This window comes from Anas acuta, chromosome 1 (assembly GCF_963932015.1).
Source record: "Anas acuta chromosome 1, bAnaAcu1.1, whole genome shotgun sequence".
In the NCBI taxonomy this organism is placed as follows: Eukaryota; Metazoa; Chordata; class Aves; order Anseriformes; family Anatidae; genus Anas; species Anas acuta.
The window spans coordinates 32,861,052-32,878,690 of NC_088979.1; the positions used below are offsets into that span (position 1 = coordinate 32,861,052).

Sequence of the window (17,639 nt, forward strand, 5' to 3'; positions counted from 1 at the left end):
TGCTAGAGGTAGCAAAAAATAGCTGTAAAATATAAAGCTAAATAGACATGCATGGAAGTAGGGAAATACATGCAAGAAAGGGCTCACATCTCAAAATAAAACTGAACTTTTTTCAAAGCACTTTAATATATATATATATTATTTTCCAAGATACATAACTTCAAAGCCTTCAGTAAAAATGTAGATAAATAGATTATTTTTATGCTGCTGAAGTGACTCATCATTTCAACAACACTTGTGATATTTTTATGGATTTCCCCCTCAAATTACTTGAGTTCTGTCTTATAAAAGATATGTTCCTTTTATCTACATTATTTTTATCTTCTCACTGAACAGAAAAAAGCTAGTTTATAATCATCTCCAGTACATTGTTTGATGTCATCAGTAGACCACTCAACAAATGTAGAAAGGTATGATTACTGCCATATATGAAAGGCTGATGGTAGTCACTATACTGACTTCTACTTATGTAAAATAAAACATAACAAGTGGAATAAATTCTTTAAGTAATAGTTTATTATGATCTTGGAACAAAATTGGAGGCTCCAGACTTTTAGTTGGTTTTGTGTTTGCAACATAGCAGCTATACCAACTGATTTTTGCCCTTTTCCATTTGAAAGCCACCTGGCTATTTTTCTGTCAGAGAATTTGGTGCTGTGACTTGTACATGTCAGTCACCGCATCTTGGACTGCGCTTTACATTAGCTGGAGAACTGAATTGGCAGTTAAAGTAAAAGGTGATATGTATCTTGGGCTTAAACCTGAGTGATGCACAAACTCAAGTGGAAATTAAGCATCTGACTCCTCTTGGTATCAGTGACTTTCGGGTATCTGGATGCTTCTGAGGATCTGGCTTTGTCAGTTCGTCAAACAAGACTACTGCCTTGTTTATGACGTGATCTCAGACGTTATTAGGCCTTAGTAAAGCAGGAGAGCAATCAGTTTTAGTTGTCTTTACAGTTTTGGATATTTGGTGTGTTTGTTTTACATGGTGTTGCCATTTATTGTATGGTTTGATTTCCTCCATAAAGACTAATTTAATAAACCAGAGAGCTTTTGATAAAAGTATTTTAAATGTATCTTCATATATATAGTATCTTCCCAATATATTATAATCCTTCTAGAAAACAATAAGCATGAGGGTTGGCAGAAGCTTTCAAACACATTAGAAAAGATGGAGGTAAAGATAACTATTTCAAAATATATTATTCATTAAAATTGTCTGTGTAGTTTGCGAATAACATTACTTTCAGAACCACACTCCCCACAACAAAACAGGCATCATCCTGACATAGGGAAGTGTAACTAAAAGGATATTTCCATTAAAAAAAAAAAAGCAAAACATAACAATTTATCCCATCCAACACACCAATAAAAAGTCCTTGTCTACTTCCTAAATCTTTTCCAAGGGAAGTTATTCACGTTGTTATTTCCTTCAAGAAATTGATAAAATCTTTTAAGAAATTTTATTCACATTGCTATTCTTCTAAGCACAATAGGTGAAAAAAACCTTCAATTACTTGCTGTTCAAAACATTAGCACAATTGGTATTTATAACAAATGCATAGGTGCAGTCTAGATCTGAATATGACATCCTGTCACAGTATACCACTTGCATCAAAAAAGCTTTTATTGTCAGTCTAACTTTCCTTCTGGACACATCTTTTTTTTTTTTTTTCCTTTCTTTATAATCTCAGAAAAAATCCCCACTGAAAAGGGAACAGTATAAAACCTTCTGAAAAATTAGTAAAATACTCTAAGATGATCCACCTGCTTTAAAGCTGCAGATATACTAATGTTTGTATAATCAGCTTTCTGATGGAAAACTTCAAAGCTTCTGAGCTACCTGCAAAACAGCACTGCCTGTAGTGATGGGTTGAGGAGAAGGGAAGAGGATTGACAGAAGAAAAGACAGATGGCAGGTGGGAAAAGGAATTACAGGCTTTAGCTGCTTCATGGTTAAACATAACAGTATTTACTATTTCTGAAAATTAAAGAGAAAGAAATAGATGCTGCCATTTTTTTTATCACTGGTTATAACTATTTAACAAGGATGATGTACTCTGTGCTGTTTGTGGATGTTGTTACAAAAGGCACAAGAAAAAAAGTCTTCAACCATCCACTCAGCTTACAGTCCCCATTTAAGCACAGCTGTGGTCCCCTTGGTCTCTGGAAAGGAAGAGTTCTAGCCCCCAAGAGCATTCTGTCTTATCCCCTCAGAGGAAAAATCACAATTTATTTCTCTTCCAAATAGCACCTGCTGCACATCAGTATAATGTCTGCATTGTCTTGGTGGGTGGAAAAATGAAAGGAAACATTGCCCAATGGAGAGAAGAGGTACCAACTCCCCAGGGTTCCCTGGAAGAAGGATGCTGTCCTTTACATTTGGGTGGGGTTTCTGCCTTAGGCATTCATTTTCCTTTTGAAAGTGAGGGGAGCTGGTGTCAAGGTAAGCTTTATTTCAAAGATTTACCACTAAAAACACAATAATCAAATAAGAACTGAGCTTTGAACAACATGTGCTCAAAAGCATCTTTTTTATATTGCATGTTTTTTTGCAGCTGATGCTTACACAAAGAAACATACAGGGAGTAATAGGAAAACCTTTTGGAAACTTGTGTACTGGGGTATATATTCCTATGGTAGACTTCATAGCATGCCACACATTAAAATAGCCAAAATGATTTAAAAATTAAAAATATTCTCCATCTTTTTTTTTTTTTTTTTTTTTTTTTTTTTTTTTTTTTTTTTTTTTTTTTAGTTTATACTTATCTTAAACCTAGATGGCTTTTGCTTCCTCTCCAGGTGAAACAGGGCCTACATTTTGGGTAAGCCAGAGATTTCAGAGCCAGTTCCTCAGATGGCCTAGTTAAAGCCTATTTACATGAAGTCAATGGTGCTAAGCCAATCTGCACCAGCTGTGAAGCCAGGCATCCATGTATTTGTATTCACAGGAATAAATGCCTGATGCAATTTTGATTGGTGATTGAATACTGCCAGTTTCTAAAACACTGGGTTCTCATTAATCACAGCAGTGATGATTATTACTCTAAGCTTGATTCAGGCTCTCTTAAATCATTTCTAAATTGTAATTTGGTACGATCTACGCACTTGAAGGTGTGTCTGCATGGATAAGTGCAGTCAAATACACATATTTTGCTCAGCATGCTGAACTGACTGTAAATGTCCAGCTATGGTCATATGTACTGTGGTATTGTGTCCTGTACTGCATTTGGTCAGCATGGTGCCCTGCTTTGCAATAAGGTTACACAAACCCACAGTGCAGTTTCTGAATCACAGCCACTTTGCAAGTGTCAAGCATGTAGTGAGGACAAAATAAGGTAACATATATTTGCATTTCTCCCTACATATTTCAGACAAGGTTTCAGAAGCCTGTTTAGAAACATCTTCTAATCTGTGGATGCACCTAAAACTCTTGCACTGCCAGAGATAAACTCTTACACCTTATACTGTTGGTGATGAATCACAGATACTTACCTTATCCTTCAGTTCTCTTCTGATTTATGGCTTCATCAACAGGATGTTCTCACACAATACCAAGTCTCTCAGGGAATACCAGAATCCCCAAGAAGCTCCTTAATGAGATGCAGTGTAGAGGATACAAAACATATTGCTGATTTGGGGAGTCCTGCAGTACACAGATGATCTCTGACATTTGGTGATCCTATCTTCCTGTTGGGGCTTGAAGCTGATCTGCTATCGAGGTTACAAATAAGAAAGGTATGAGATTGTTCTCAGCACATACAATTTAAAATGGGTTTGTAAAAACAACAAAGAGTACAAGGGATGAAGTGGAAAACAGAGACTAAATGATAGAAAGGCTGATTTGCTCTTGTTGTAGATGATTGTGAGATCGCACTTGAAGAAAAAAATCTCATGTGCAACATTCCAGTCAACAAAATTGAAGATAAAATCCTTGGGCCTGAAAGAGGGCTGTTCCCTGCCTCAGCAGCCATGTTCTTTATCTTTCTTAATGACACTGTAAACTTTTATGATATTTGGTTTATAAGGTTCTTCAGACTGAAGTGAAGCAGAGCATGCTATTGTCATGCTCTGTAGGATACCCTGCATCAATGGTGCTGTCTTCAGTCTGCGAATCTAACAAATTATTGAGGCACTAGTTGTTAGCATCTTTGTTGCTGATCCACATAATGTTCAACTGCCCTTGCCATTTTCCTCCACCAGGCTGTAGAGATGTTGCCTACTAGATAGATGTTGAGCTTGGAGAGTGGGTGGGGGGAGTTGTATAAACACTGACATTGTACTTGAAGCTTCCAAGACAGAAGATACTCATTTCTCTGTGTTTTTCTTTCATGCATTCATTTTAAAGACAAGGAAAGAAAAAGAAGGATGTAAGACTTAAAAATTCTGCAGTTTTGTTTGACTTTTAAGAAAAGAATACAGAAAAGAAATATAAGGATTAAGGGAAAAATATAAATGAGAATGAATATATAAATACAGTCTGAGGCTTCAAGGCTCTACCAGAATTATCAGGTATGCTTGCAGAGACACTATTAGCATATGTATTGCAAAGCAGTGGAAACATAATTGTGATGACAGTTATAAGCCCATAAGAAATATACAGAGAAAGATAGGACTTTGGGGGGAAATTCAATTTTACCACAGAACAGCCTGGTTCCATCTTTAATACTGATCTTTTTTTTTTTTTTTTTCAGCTACTGCATTTGGATTATGGCCTTCCTAATTCTTCAGTATGCTTCCAGCCTCTGCAAAAATTATGATGGCTGTGGGGCTGATGCATCAGCTGGCAATAGGCTGCTGAAGAGTCTGTCAGTGTATGTACAGCCAGGGCACATTGTGTCCTGATGACTCCTGCCCTGCTTCTGTGTGCTTCTGAGATGCCTTCAAGGCAGGTAGGCAGGGAAAAGGTTTGGTGGGAGCGATGTGCTGCTGCTGCTGTGCCTCATGCAGAGAGAGATCACCTAAGTGGGAATCTGTACATTCATACTTACACTAGTAAAAAGCAGTATGACTGGAATGCTGAAAGAATTTGGTCACTGGTATTGCAAAACTTTAAGGGAAACATGAATACATTTCATGCCAAAAAGGCAGCCATGTGTAGACACAGGTGGAAACTGAACTCAGAACAGGCAGGCAGCTAAACTCAAGACATGCTGTTGTAGAAGTAAGGCAGGGACACAATGAAGAAGGCTGGTGTTCCCTGCAATCTCTTGAGATACCTAGGTGTTGTCCTATGAGGCACAGAGGCATGTTTTATTTTCCTACCTGAGTTGTCTTAGAACTAGGTTCCTGCATAAAATGTGTCTACAGCAGGAGCCTTATCCTGTTTGGACATCACCTCAGCCATACCCCAAGATGGAAGGTCCTAAGCAGAGAGGCAGGAGATAGTGCCTGCTGACAGCCCTGGGGAACAGTTAGGTTCCCAGATGCCCATCTTTTCCATCATGGAATATTATACACACAGAAGAATAAAACTTGAGATGCCTGTTATGGCCATAATACCCCCCAAAAAACAGCAAGAATTTTTTATTGGTCACTTGGTCAGGAAGGTACTATCAGTCTGTAGTGAGACTTCAACACCTAATTGTATTTGTACATCTAGACTAGGCATTATCTTAGGGTATGTGTTGTGGAAAAACTGGCAGCAAGGTGGAAGGATGAAGTGGGATAGTAAGCCTTCTCTCTACCTGCTGCTTTATCTTCTTGTATTGTCTCCATTATTTGCATTTTAACCTAGGGACTGCCTTTGTTCCCTCCTGGTTGTCCCCTTCCCCCTAGCTGCACTTTTCCTTACCCTGGTTGCTCTGTTCCGCGTGCTCCACTTGGCTGGAAGTGAGACTAATAAGATTTTCAATCTACAAAGCACAGATGGCACTTTCCATGCTTCAGAGACTGTCAATCTTGTTCGTCTCACTTCCTGGCCATTAGCAGAGGGAGGAGAGAAATGGGAGGTGTATTGAGTCTCTGGTAAGTCTGGGGGAGGAAAATGGCTCCTATACCCTTCTCCTGCTGGGCAGTGAAGGTAGATGAGGAGGAGAAGAATAGAGAAGCAAGATTCAGTGAACAGTGCGTAAGTCTGGTCTAATAATGATATTGAAAAGAAAGTACAACACAGTATGAAAGTGCACTAAAAACCAAAATCTATTGTAAGGAAATAAATAGGATAAATGAGAAATCATGAAGAATATTTAGAGAATCAAGGGTGGTGTGTTAAGAGATGGGAGAGATACAGAGCTTTATGGCAAGAACAAGAACTGTACAGTAATATCAGCTAGTTGCGTGGGTGGATGTGACAGTTGTGGGGCTGGAGGCCTATGGCTGAATCTGTGAATGGGAAGACAAAAAAATGCTGTAATATGAGTGAAAACATGACCAAAAAGAACTTATTCTGTATTTAAAAAGACCTATAACATTGGTGTGGAAAAAGAAAGCAAACAACTAATATGTTAGTTCTTTTTTTGTGTGTGTTAAAGACTGTCAGATTTTTTTTCCTACTTTGAGTCTCCTAACCAATTTAAACAAACAAAACAAAAACTTGCAACAGGTAGGTAAAGAATTGAAAATATTTTTTATAGATTTTTTTTTTTCAAGTCTCTAGAATTTTTTTTTTAAGGTGAGGAGCACTGTAAATGCTGATGAAAGCCTTCAGCAAAGAAGCAGTCTTTCTTTTCTCTCAGTGTATCTACATGGGTACTCATCTTGAGCTCGAGATCTATAGGAAGTAAAGCTTCTCCAGGTTGGTTGATCTCAGAATTGCTGATGAGAAGTAAGAATAACTTTATGTGGTGGGATAGAATGAACCCCGGAAGACGATGATATGTGTGAGTGTGAGAGCTACCCCTTATTCTTTTTGCCAGTCAACAGAGGTGACCTTGTTGAGAAGATACTCAGTACTCACACTGGTGAAGAAAATACCTGCAGCCCCCCTGGCACTGTCAACACACACTACTGAAGCAGATACTGAACTCTCCTCTCCTCTTATTCCCCTGATTTTGCAAGAAGTCCAGAAAATCATCCTAAAAACGTAGACAGAATGTCTCTTTGTTTCTTGTACCTTGTGTTTTCTTTTTGGTTATTTGCATAAAATGTAAAATCAACCCTTGTGAAGCATAAAAAGCATAAATACAATATTTTCATATTGTACAAATACAATATTTTCATATTGTATTTATTATTTGCATATTATCTTTATATTATAGATAAGACATATCTACACAAAATTAGGCCAAACAATAATGACTGTAGACCCATTGAGATGTTGGCTGGAAGGGACCTCTGGAGTCACCTCTTCCAGCTTCCCACATGAAGCAAGATGAGATGAGGTCAGCTGTGGCTTTGTCTAACCAAATATTGAAGCCTTTTGAGGTGAAGGGTTCCACAACCTTTCTGGGCAGTCTGGTCTATCACTTCACGATTTTCCTAATGCAAAGACTTTTCCTTGTCTGTGGTCTGAACCTTGTAAGCTGCATCTTGTGGTCATTGCCTTTTGTTATACCACCTGTCACTAGCAAAACGAGTTTGGCATGTACCCTCATCTCAAAATGTCAACTGCCTTAATAAATGAATGTACTGATTTTGAGACCATGGTGCTCAAATTTTGTTGTGTTAGTGTTCTATAGTTTCTGAGAAAGGATGGCTTCATGAATGGAGCAGGTGCCCTATGTATTTTTATCTCCTTATTTAGAATTGGAGCCTTCTAACCTGACTTTAGCCTTGTATAAGCTGTCAGATCTAACATCTAGCCTTCTTTTGTAATTACTGAAGAGAATAGCACTCCCACAATGTAATTAACTACACGTATCTTACATTGCATCTAAAATTAAATAGTGTGTCACTTATTGTTAGCATTAGCTACATACACAGAATGTGCTATTTCAGCTGAATAAAATCAGGTATTAGTTGGTAAAGGTGAATTTAGTAAATTCTTCCAAAACTAATTAATACTACACAGGCAGACAGAAGGGCAAACGTATGAAATGATTACCTTATTACTTTAGAGAGCTGCATTAAGAAAAATACTTAATACCTTTTTTTGTTTGTTTGTTTTGGTTTGGTTTGTTTGGTTGTTTTTCTCTGCTCAGTACTTGTCTTTTTTTTGCTGGAATTGAGTTAATTTTTTTTTGTGTAGGCTACTGTGTTTGGCGTTTTTGATGAAAATATCAGTGATAGCACACTGATATTCTAGGTGTTGTAGAGAAGTGGTTACATGCTGTCAAGGATTTTTCTGCTTCTTATGCTGCCCTGCCAGCGAGGAGGCTGGGGGTGCCTAAGAAGGAGGGAAGGAGCACATCTGGGACAGGTGACCCAAACTGATCAAATATTCCTTTCCATGTGTCATCATGCTCAGCAAAAAAAGCTGAGGAGAAGGGGGAGTTCAGGGTGATCGTGTTTGTCTTCCCAATAAATTGTTATATATGATGAGCCTGCTCTTCTGGAAGTGGCTGCTGATGGGAAGTAACAAATTCTTTGTTTTGCTTTGATTGCATATGTGGCTTTTGCTTTTGCTAGTAAGCTGTCTTTATCTCAACCCATGAGTTCTCTCACTTTTACCTTTCCAATTCTTCTCCCCCACTGGGAAGAGTTAACAGCTGTATAGTACTTAGCTGCCTGCCAGAGTTAAACCGCAACTGTACTGCATGGTTTATACCACTTGGATTATTGTGGGTTAAACTATGAAGGCAGATGAGGCACAATGATCTTTCTGCTAACTAAATACACAAAATCTGACTGTACCGCTTTCTTGCTCTGCAACTTCCAGTGACACTGATGTCCTGTATATAAATAGGAAAACATGCTACAGTTTGTGTGTTTGTTTTATCTCTTCAGATATAAACTACAACACTAAAAAGCTTTATATTTCTTCCACTTCTGTAGATGATTGATTCTAGATATGCACATCTGAGTTTTCAAAGAAATTTATGTTAGTTAATTTAGAGTGAATTTTAAAAATACAGCTAAACCTTTACTTGTTTTCTTCTGCATTAAATCAGCTTGTCGTCATTTCTAGCTCTACTTATTGAAATTCAAGATGTGATAACTGAGAAATATCTACATCTCCTCCTGGAACAAAAAAATCTGCTTGAAATAGACAACATCTTTTATTCTACAGATTTTGTCATTATTGTTTTGCTCATTTTAAGTGTTACACATAAATATTGATTTTTGCTTTGCTAAAATCTTCAAAGAAGTATTTGATATTTTCCACGGGAAGAAGAAAAAAATCACAGAATACAAAAGAAATTTCACAATTTAGTTTTGAAAGGAAATGTCTTGCAAAAGTGAATCTTTATACAACAGTATTTGTGTAAGATGAAATAGATTCAAGAAATTTAACAACCTGGTTGGAAACAGTAGATAGCAAAGCATTCTCAATGGTAAGAAAAAAGAAGATATTTATGTAGCTCAGTAAAGTTTTCTTGAGTCAATGATCTTAGATGTGAGAGATTCCCCATTTTAGAACTGTTACTAATTCATTGCTCAGACTGAATATCAGATATAATTCAGGGCAGCAATATGAACATGAATTATTCTATCCCAAATTTTTTGGCTACCTATGTTCTATCAGTCTATTTCTCAGCTATCTTCTGGTCTAATGATTGTTTAATTTAAAAAGTTGATTCACTTCTCAAAGGGAAAACAGGAACTTTCAGATTAATCCCAGTCACCCAGTTGGGTGACTATAACATAGGGTATTGTATCTGAGCTGTGTTGTAGTCTCCGGTCTGTAAATCAAAACGGATATGTAGAGGGCATGCCTTATACATTTGATTTACCCAAATGGAGGGAGATTTAGATTTTATTCTAACACAGATTGACAGACAGCAAACACTGAAAACTCAAAAAAAAAAAAAATTTTTAATAGATTCTTTTTTTTTCCCCTCAAGTGAGTCCAAACCTTAAATCAATTATATTAGCCAATGAAATAAAATAAAACATGTTAAATGAAAACTGAGAATTAAATATATGTAAGGCAATAATAGTAATTTAGTTTTAGCACAGTTTGTCTATTTATTATTTTTCTGTCACACATTTCACCAGAACCTTTCAGTGGTCTTTCTTTTGGTTACATGGCATCTCACTTGATGGTTTGAGATGAGATGAGGTTGTGACACTTGCTAGTGACCTTCAGTTTTCTGTCTACTAGACAGAAAATTCAAATAGTATTTATTTTTATTGTAGTTGGTGTTGTTGTTTGTTTTCCTGCTCTATTTCAAGTATGTTATGTTGCTGTTGCTCTAGGCAAGTGTCCTAGTTAGAGCAATTTTAGAAGTTACTATTGTGAGTACCTATTTAAACTTTCAAATTCAGTTCACTGTCTGTATCTATTCCCTCCCAATATGTCCTTGCTCATTACATCCCTGGAAATCTCTTCTTTTTAATCATTATTTTAAAAGTATATTAAAAAATGTTAACTCTATTCACCTGCTGACAACCAAAGATCAACAAGAGTCTGAAAGGTATATTTACACAAAAAAGATGAGAATGGTTTGTCTTCCTCCCTGTTTAGGTGTTACTTTTTCCTTTCCCAAACTGGATATGAGTGAAGAGTAGATTCTGGTCGGAAGAAGATAATCTAATAACTGTCTAACAATATTTCAGTTAACCTTTCTCTTTCCAAAACTGCTGCTTTACATAAATCAAACACACTGTTTGGTTCACAAATCTACTTTCATTCCCAGTTTGGAAAAATACTTCAGAAATGGTCAAACCATTCCACCTTGACAGATTATAAAAGGGAAGATTTCATATGCAAACAAAACTATACTTTGATTTTTTTTTTTTTAAGTAAAAGGGAATAAAGTGTTGATAAATATAAAAATAAAAGTGAAATATTTAAAAATAAAGAAGGAAATATGCACATATATACTTGTAATGTACACGTTTATATATTAGGTATACATTTCCAAAATAAGCATATATAACAATTCACGTTTAAATACAGACATCATCTCTGGTATTTTTATCAACAAAGAATTACTTCACAGACAGAAATTTTATATTTACTTCTTATTTCTTTCATTTAGTTAATATATATAATATTCTTAAATATTTAGTGAAGGAAATTTCACTTAATCTGTTAAAGCCAATGTATAGCTCACATTGGAGAGTCTTCAGATCTCACCTGTTTTTGAGGAGGGAAAGAATTATTGTTTGCAATTCTTCTGTTTTATTAAACAGACCTGCTCTGCAGTGCAGTTATTTTCTTCAAGGATAGATATAATTTTAAGCCTGCATAATTATTTATAGAGTGAGACTTTCTGCTGCTTTTTTTTGCCTTGATTGTCATTTATGTTGATGAAGAGTAATTGCCACATGGATGTAAAATACTGTCATTCTGAGGTGGTTGATATTTATCCAACTTTGCACATGTGTATGTGATTAAACATAGTGCAAAACACTACAGAATTAGGCCATCTGTTTTACAGATATTGTTAAAGGAACACCAAGGTTATTTTTCACTGTTTTCATCCTGATAAAATGCCTTTTACATTTTCTTAAAACAAGGTAGTGTATGTGGGGGTAGGGGGAGGAAGCTAACCTTCCAAGAAAGCACTAATACTTGCGGCAATAGAAACCCAAATGACATTACTGTCTTTTAAATTCTTGCAGACACAATTTACAAAGGCATGACACAAAATATTATTTCATATGCATCGGTAGCATCTCCATTCTGGAGGTGTTAGGCATTCTGCTACTTCATCTGTGCAGCATTGGAGGGAATAAACTCAAATGAAGGAAGAAAATACTGACTTTGATCATAGTCTCTGTTTCACATTTTTGCTAGATTCAGCCTTTAAAGACTTGACTGACTTACCTAAAGATAGGAATCTATTACTGTTTGAAATACCATAGAATTTCTGAGATACCACATAAGTCATTAAGTTAAAAAACCTTTCTGGAAGGGCAGCTTGAGTACAGGTAGGGCAGCTGGAGTACAGGTGGGACAGCTTAGGTCATTTCAAATGATCCTATGTTTATGCAGATCAAAACTACCCTATGAGTTTCAGACATACACACAAAAAGTAGTACTATGTGCTGTTGTTTAAAGGGAAACATTGCCTTAGGAAAATCCTGGTTCTCTGAAGCCAGATCAAAGACTTTTTAAACTCAAGATCTGATCTCAGTGTGTCAGGAGAGCTAAAAACACTAACTTAAAGCACATTTGTATGTTTTATTTCATAACTGGAGCCGACTTTCAGGATGCATGCAGTCAGTTAACACAACTCATCTGACAGCCTTGATAACTCTACGTAAGGTGACCAGATCCTTCTGGTAAAACTCTACTGTCCCATTTTGAACATGCAGAACTTGAAGCACATGAAGATTTCAATATCTCATAGGAAATTTCATAGGAAACTGCAGTAGACTATTTTTTCCACTAAGAATTAAACACAGTTAATGGAAAAATCTTGGTGACCAATCTAAACTTTTTTTTTTTTTTTTTAAATCTAATACTGAAACATGCAATCAAGAGAGATCCTTCTAAATCCAGTGTATTTCTCCACATTATCAGCAATTTCTAAATTAAGCTAAGGCTGGCTCTGAATCTGGACTGTGGACCCAGCTGCAGTTCCTCTTCCTCAAGTTTAACACTGTACTATTTTATCCTAATTGGTGAAAAAGAAACTAACATTTCATGGCTATTTCCTGCGTATATCTGCAGTCAGCTGGTATCCAACTTTTGCATGTGCCCCTCTAGAACTTTTGCAGCCCACAGGGTAATTTTAGTATCGAAGGGAAACTTAATATTTTGATTCCTCATAAGATTTGAGGCTCAGTTTTGTAGACCAGAAAAGTTTGGCTGTACATCTAAATCATCTGAGTTTCTTTAACTACTGGTGTTAACAGATTTACCTTGAAGAGAAAGAACTATATTTTACAGAGGAACTTCTGTCTTCAAACAAATTTAAACTACTTGCCTAAGGCTTTGAGTACTCTCTACTTTCAAAAGATCATGAGGCCAACAAAATATCTTTGATGGTTGTGCCAATCCAAACCATATTGACATTTTCAGTCATCTTAAAATTTCTCTCATCTAATGCTATCATATTTCTGTCATTGCCAGTGACCCTCTTCCTCTTCCCTTTCTCCTTTGTCTTCCCATTCCCCTTCTTTCATTGCTGCTTACCAGGTCTACACTGCTTATATGATATGAAGTGAGGATCTGAGATCTCATTTGGGACCTGAATGACAGATGACTATGAGGCACAATTATCAATACAGAGGATGAGGTGAAATATATATATATATATATACAGTTCCAATTGTCCAAAATAATGTTAAGTGAAGCAACCCCCAAAACATATCTGACTTTCTTCTGAGGTGTTAATTTCGAAGACAGCTTGTCTTCGAAACAGAGGGGTTTCAGATAAGCATTAGGACTAACTCAGATTGAGACTAGAGTTAAATCTAATCTATTCTGGTTGTCAGAAAATCAAGCAAAAAAAATTTTTTTTTTTCCCCTGCTGTTTACGCAGAGTGGCTATGCCTTAGTTTCTCCAATAAGCAATAGTCTGACTTTTCTCTAACAGCAGAGTTTGATATACGTCTGATTAAATTAGATAATCTTTATGAAAAAACAAACAAACAAAAAAAAACCTAACATAGAATCATAGAATGGTTTGGGTTAGAAGGGAACCTTAAAGATCATCTAGTTCCAACCCCCCTGTACTGGGTTTGGCTGGGATGAAGTTAACTTTTCCTGCAGTGGCCTATATACCATTGTAGTCTGTATTTGTAGCTAGAACAGCATTGGTATCTGTGGTGGTTTTACTCGGATGGGCAGCCGAGTTCCACCATGGCTGCTGTCTCACTCCCCTCTCCTCAAAGAGGAAGGGGAAGAAAATACAACACAAAAAGCTCAATGGTTGAGATAAGGCTAACTTAATTAAAAGGAAAAAAAAAAAAAAAAAAAAAAAAAGGTTGTTTTCTACTTCCCATCAACAAGCGATGTTCGGTCACGTCCTGGGAAGCAGGGCCTAAAAACATGTAATGGTTGTTTGGGTGGACAGCCCCCTCCACCACCAGAGCCCCCCTTTTTATTGCTGACTGTGACGTCAGGTGTTATGGAATATTACTTTGGTCTATTTAGGTCAGATGCCCTGGTGATGTCCTCTCCCCATCACTTGTCCACCCCCAGCTTACTGGCTCCTGGGGGCTTGGAGGGAGCCCTGATGTGGTGCCAGCACTATGCAGCAATAGACACAACACTGGAGTGATACCAGTGTTGTTCTAGCTACGAGTGCAGAACACAGAACTGTGTGGGCTGCTGCGGGGAAAGTTAACTCCATCCCAGACAGACCCAGCACAGTATCAAACCAATGTTTCATCTATTGCTGACCAGCACTGGCACAGTATCAAGGCTGTCCACCTTCCCCCCCAAAAAAAGCCAGTAGGCTGGGGTGAGCAAGAGGTGCGGAGGGGACATTGCCAGGGCAGTTGACCTTAACTGACCAAAGGAATATTCCATACCATATAATGTCACACTCAGCAATAAAATCTGGGAAAGGGATTGGAGAAGGGGGAAGAGAGGGGCTCTTGTTATGAGGCCATCTGTCTTCCCAAACAAGCACAACATGTATTGATTGAGGCCCTACTTCCTAGAACATAATCAAACAACACTCATTGATTGGAAGTAGAGAATAGTTTTGTTGTTGATGTTGTTTTCCACCTCTTTGCTTCTGCATGACTATTCATTTTATTTATTTTATTTTATTTTATTTTATTTTATTTTATTTTATTTTATTTTATTTTATTTTATTTTATTTTATTTTATTTTATTTATTTTATTTTATTTTATTTTATTTTTCCCCTCTCTTTTCCTTTTAATTAAATTATCCTTACCTCAACCCATGAGCCTTTTTCTTTCCATCATGCTTCCTTCTCCCCCTCTTCTTTTGAGGAAAGAGAGTAAGAGAGCAGTTGTGATGGAGTTTAGCTGCCCAGCAGGGTAAAACCACCACAATTGCCTGCCGTGGGCAAAGACGCTAGACCAGATTGTTCAAAGCTCCATTGAAGCTGGCCTTGAACACTTCCAGGAATGGGGCATTAACAACTTCTCTGGGCAACCTATTCCAGTGCCTCCCCACCTTCATGGTATAGAATTTCTTCCTTATATATAACCTAAATTTACCATATTTTTATTTTAAAGCCATTCCCCCTTATCCTATTACTACACTCCTTGACAAGGAGTCCCTCCCCAGTTTCCTGTAGGCCTCCTTTAGGTACTGGAAGGCTGCTATAACATTTCCCTGGAGCCTTCTCTTCTCCAGGTTGAACAACCCCAACTCCCTCAGCCTGTCTTCATAGGAGAGGTGCTACAGCCCCGTGATCATCCTCATGGCCCTTCTCTGGACTCTCTCCAATGGGTTTATGTCCTTCTTGTTCTGGGTGCTCCAGAGCTGAATGCAGTGCCCCAAGTGGGTTCTCACAAGAGCAGAGCAGAGGGGGAGAATCACAGAATCACAGAATCACAGAATTTCTAGGTTGGAAGAGACCTCAAGATCATCGAGTCCAACCTCTGACCTAACGCTAACAGTCCCCACTAAACCATATCCCTAAGCTCTACATCTAAATGTCTTTTAAAGACTTCCAGGGATGGTGACTCCACCACTTCCCTGGGCAGCCTGTTCCAATGTCTAACAACCCTTTCGGTAAAGAAGTTCTTCCTAACATCCAGCCTAAAACTCCCCTGGTGCAACTTTAGCCCATTCCCCCTCGTCCTGTTACCAGGCACGTGGGAAAACAGACCAACCCCCACCTCGCTACAGCCTCCTTTAAGGTACCTGTAGAGAGCAATAAGGTCGCCCCTGAGCCTCCTCTTCTCCAGGCTAAACAAGCCCAGCTCCCTCAGCCGCTCCTCGTAGGACTCTCACCAGCTTCGTCGCCCTTCTCTGGACTCGCTCAAGCACCTCGATGTCCTTCTTGTAGCGAGGGACCCAAAACTGAACACAGTACTCGAGGTGCGGCCTCACCAGAGCTGAGTACAGGGGGACGATCACCTCCCTAGCCCTGCTGGTCACACTGTTTCTGATACAAGCCAGGATGCCGTTGGCCTTCTTGGCCACCTGAGCACACTGCTGGCTCATATTCAGCTGACTGTCCGCCATCACTCCCAGGTCCTTCTCTGCCTGGCAGCTCTCCAACCACTCATCTCCCAGCCTGTAGCTCTGCTTGGGTTTATTGCGCCCCAGGTGCAGGACCCGGCACTTGGCCTTGTTGAACTTCATGCAGTTGATCTCAGTCCATCGGTGCAGCCTATCCAGATCCTCCTGCAGAGCTTTCCTACCCTCGAGCAGATCGACACATGCGCATCTCCCTTGACCTTCTGACCATGCTTGTTTTGATGCAGCCCAGAATATGGTTGGTTTTCTGGTCTCAAGTGCACATCACCAGCTCACATGCAGTTTATTGTCCACCATACCCCCAAGTCCTTTTCCTCAGGGCTGCTCTCAATCCATTGTCTGCCCAACCTGTATTTGTGTTTGGAGTTGCCCCAGCCTGGGTGCAGGACCTTGCACTTGGCCTTGTTGCGAAGTGCAAACATCAGTTGATCTTTCCCTATCCACCAACACTGTAACCCCATCATAGAAGTCCAACAAATTTGTCAGGCACGATTTTCCCTTAGTAAAGCCATGTTGACTGTCACCAATCACCTCCTTATTTTCCATGTACCTTAGCATAGTTTCCAGGAGGATCTGCTCCATGATCTTGCCTGGCACAGAGGTGTGAATGACTAGCCTGCAGTTCCCCCAGCCTTCCTTTTCCTTTTCCTTTTCCTTTTCCTTTTCCTTTTCCTTTTCCTTTTCCTTTTCCTTTTCCTTTTCCTTTTCCTTTTCCTTTTCCTTTTCCTTTTCCTTTTCCTTTTCCTTTTCCTTTTCCTTTTCCTCTTCCTCTTCCTCTTCCTCTTCCTCTTCCTCTTCCTCTTCCTCTTCCTCTTCCTCTTCCTCTTCCTTTTCCTTTTCCTTTTCCCCCTTTTTCCTCTTTGAAAAATTGAGGTTATTTTTCCCCTCTTCCAGTCGTTGGGAACTCCACCAGACTGCCACATTTTCTGAAATATGGTGGACAATGGGTTAGCAACGTCATCTTCTAGTACCCTCAGGACCCAGGGAAGCATCTCGTAAAGTTCCATGGACTTGTGCACCTTCAGGGTCCTTAGATGGTCTCGAAACTTATCTTCTCCTACAGTGGACAGTTCTTAATTCTCCCATTCTCTGCCTTTACCTTCTGCAACTTGGTTTGGGTGGCCAGAGCTCTTGCCAGTGAAGACTGAGGCATAAAAGTCATTAAATACCTCAGCGTTCTCCATATTCTGGGTAACCAGGTCTCCCATTTCCTTTTGGAAAGGGCCTCACCCCACTCCCCATCTCCCCTCCGCTTCCTTTCTCTCCCCTGCCCTTCCCTCTTTCCCCTCTAGAACTTCCTTTGGTACATCTGATTTTAAGTCCTCTCTTTAACATCTCCGGCAATTCCATTTCTATCTCCAGAAATGCCTTCTTATTATTTAGTAGCTCAAATAGCTGTACTGGGACTAGTGTAATCAAGTTTTGCGCATTTTGGGTAAGGATTTACTTAAGGTCATTTGGGTTTAGATATATTTAAGTTCCTGTACTTTTCTGTTATGCAATTTTTATTCA

The 17,639-nt window shown here is 38.6% G+C and overlaps 1 long non-coding RNA gene across 2 annotated transcripts in view; it reads left to right on the forward strand.

The window, feature by feature from the left end:
* The window catches only part of LOC137850106 (uncharacterized), a 71,334-nt gene that overhangs the window by 25,194 nt on the left and 28,501 nt on the right, over positions 1 to 17,639 (forward strand). Inside the window, exons 2-3 of one of the 2 annotated variants that reach the window (XR_011092264.1) lie at positions 3,511 to 3,741; positions 4,698 to 4,895. This is a non-coding gene — a long non-coding RNA (uncharacterized lncRNA). The remainder of the gene's footprint in view (positions 1 to 3,510; positions 3,742 to 4,697; positions 4,896 to 17,639) is intronic. The other variant, XR_011092265.1, reaches the window with a different exon arrangement.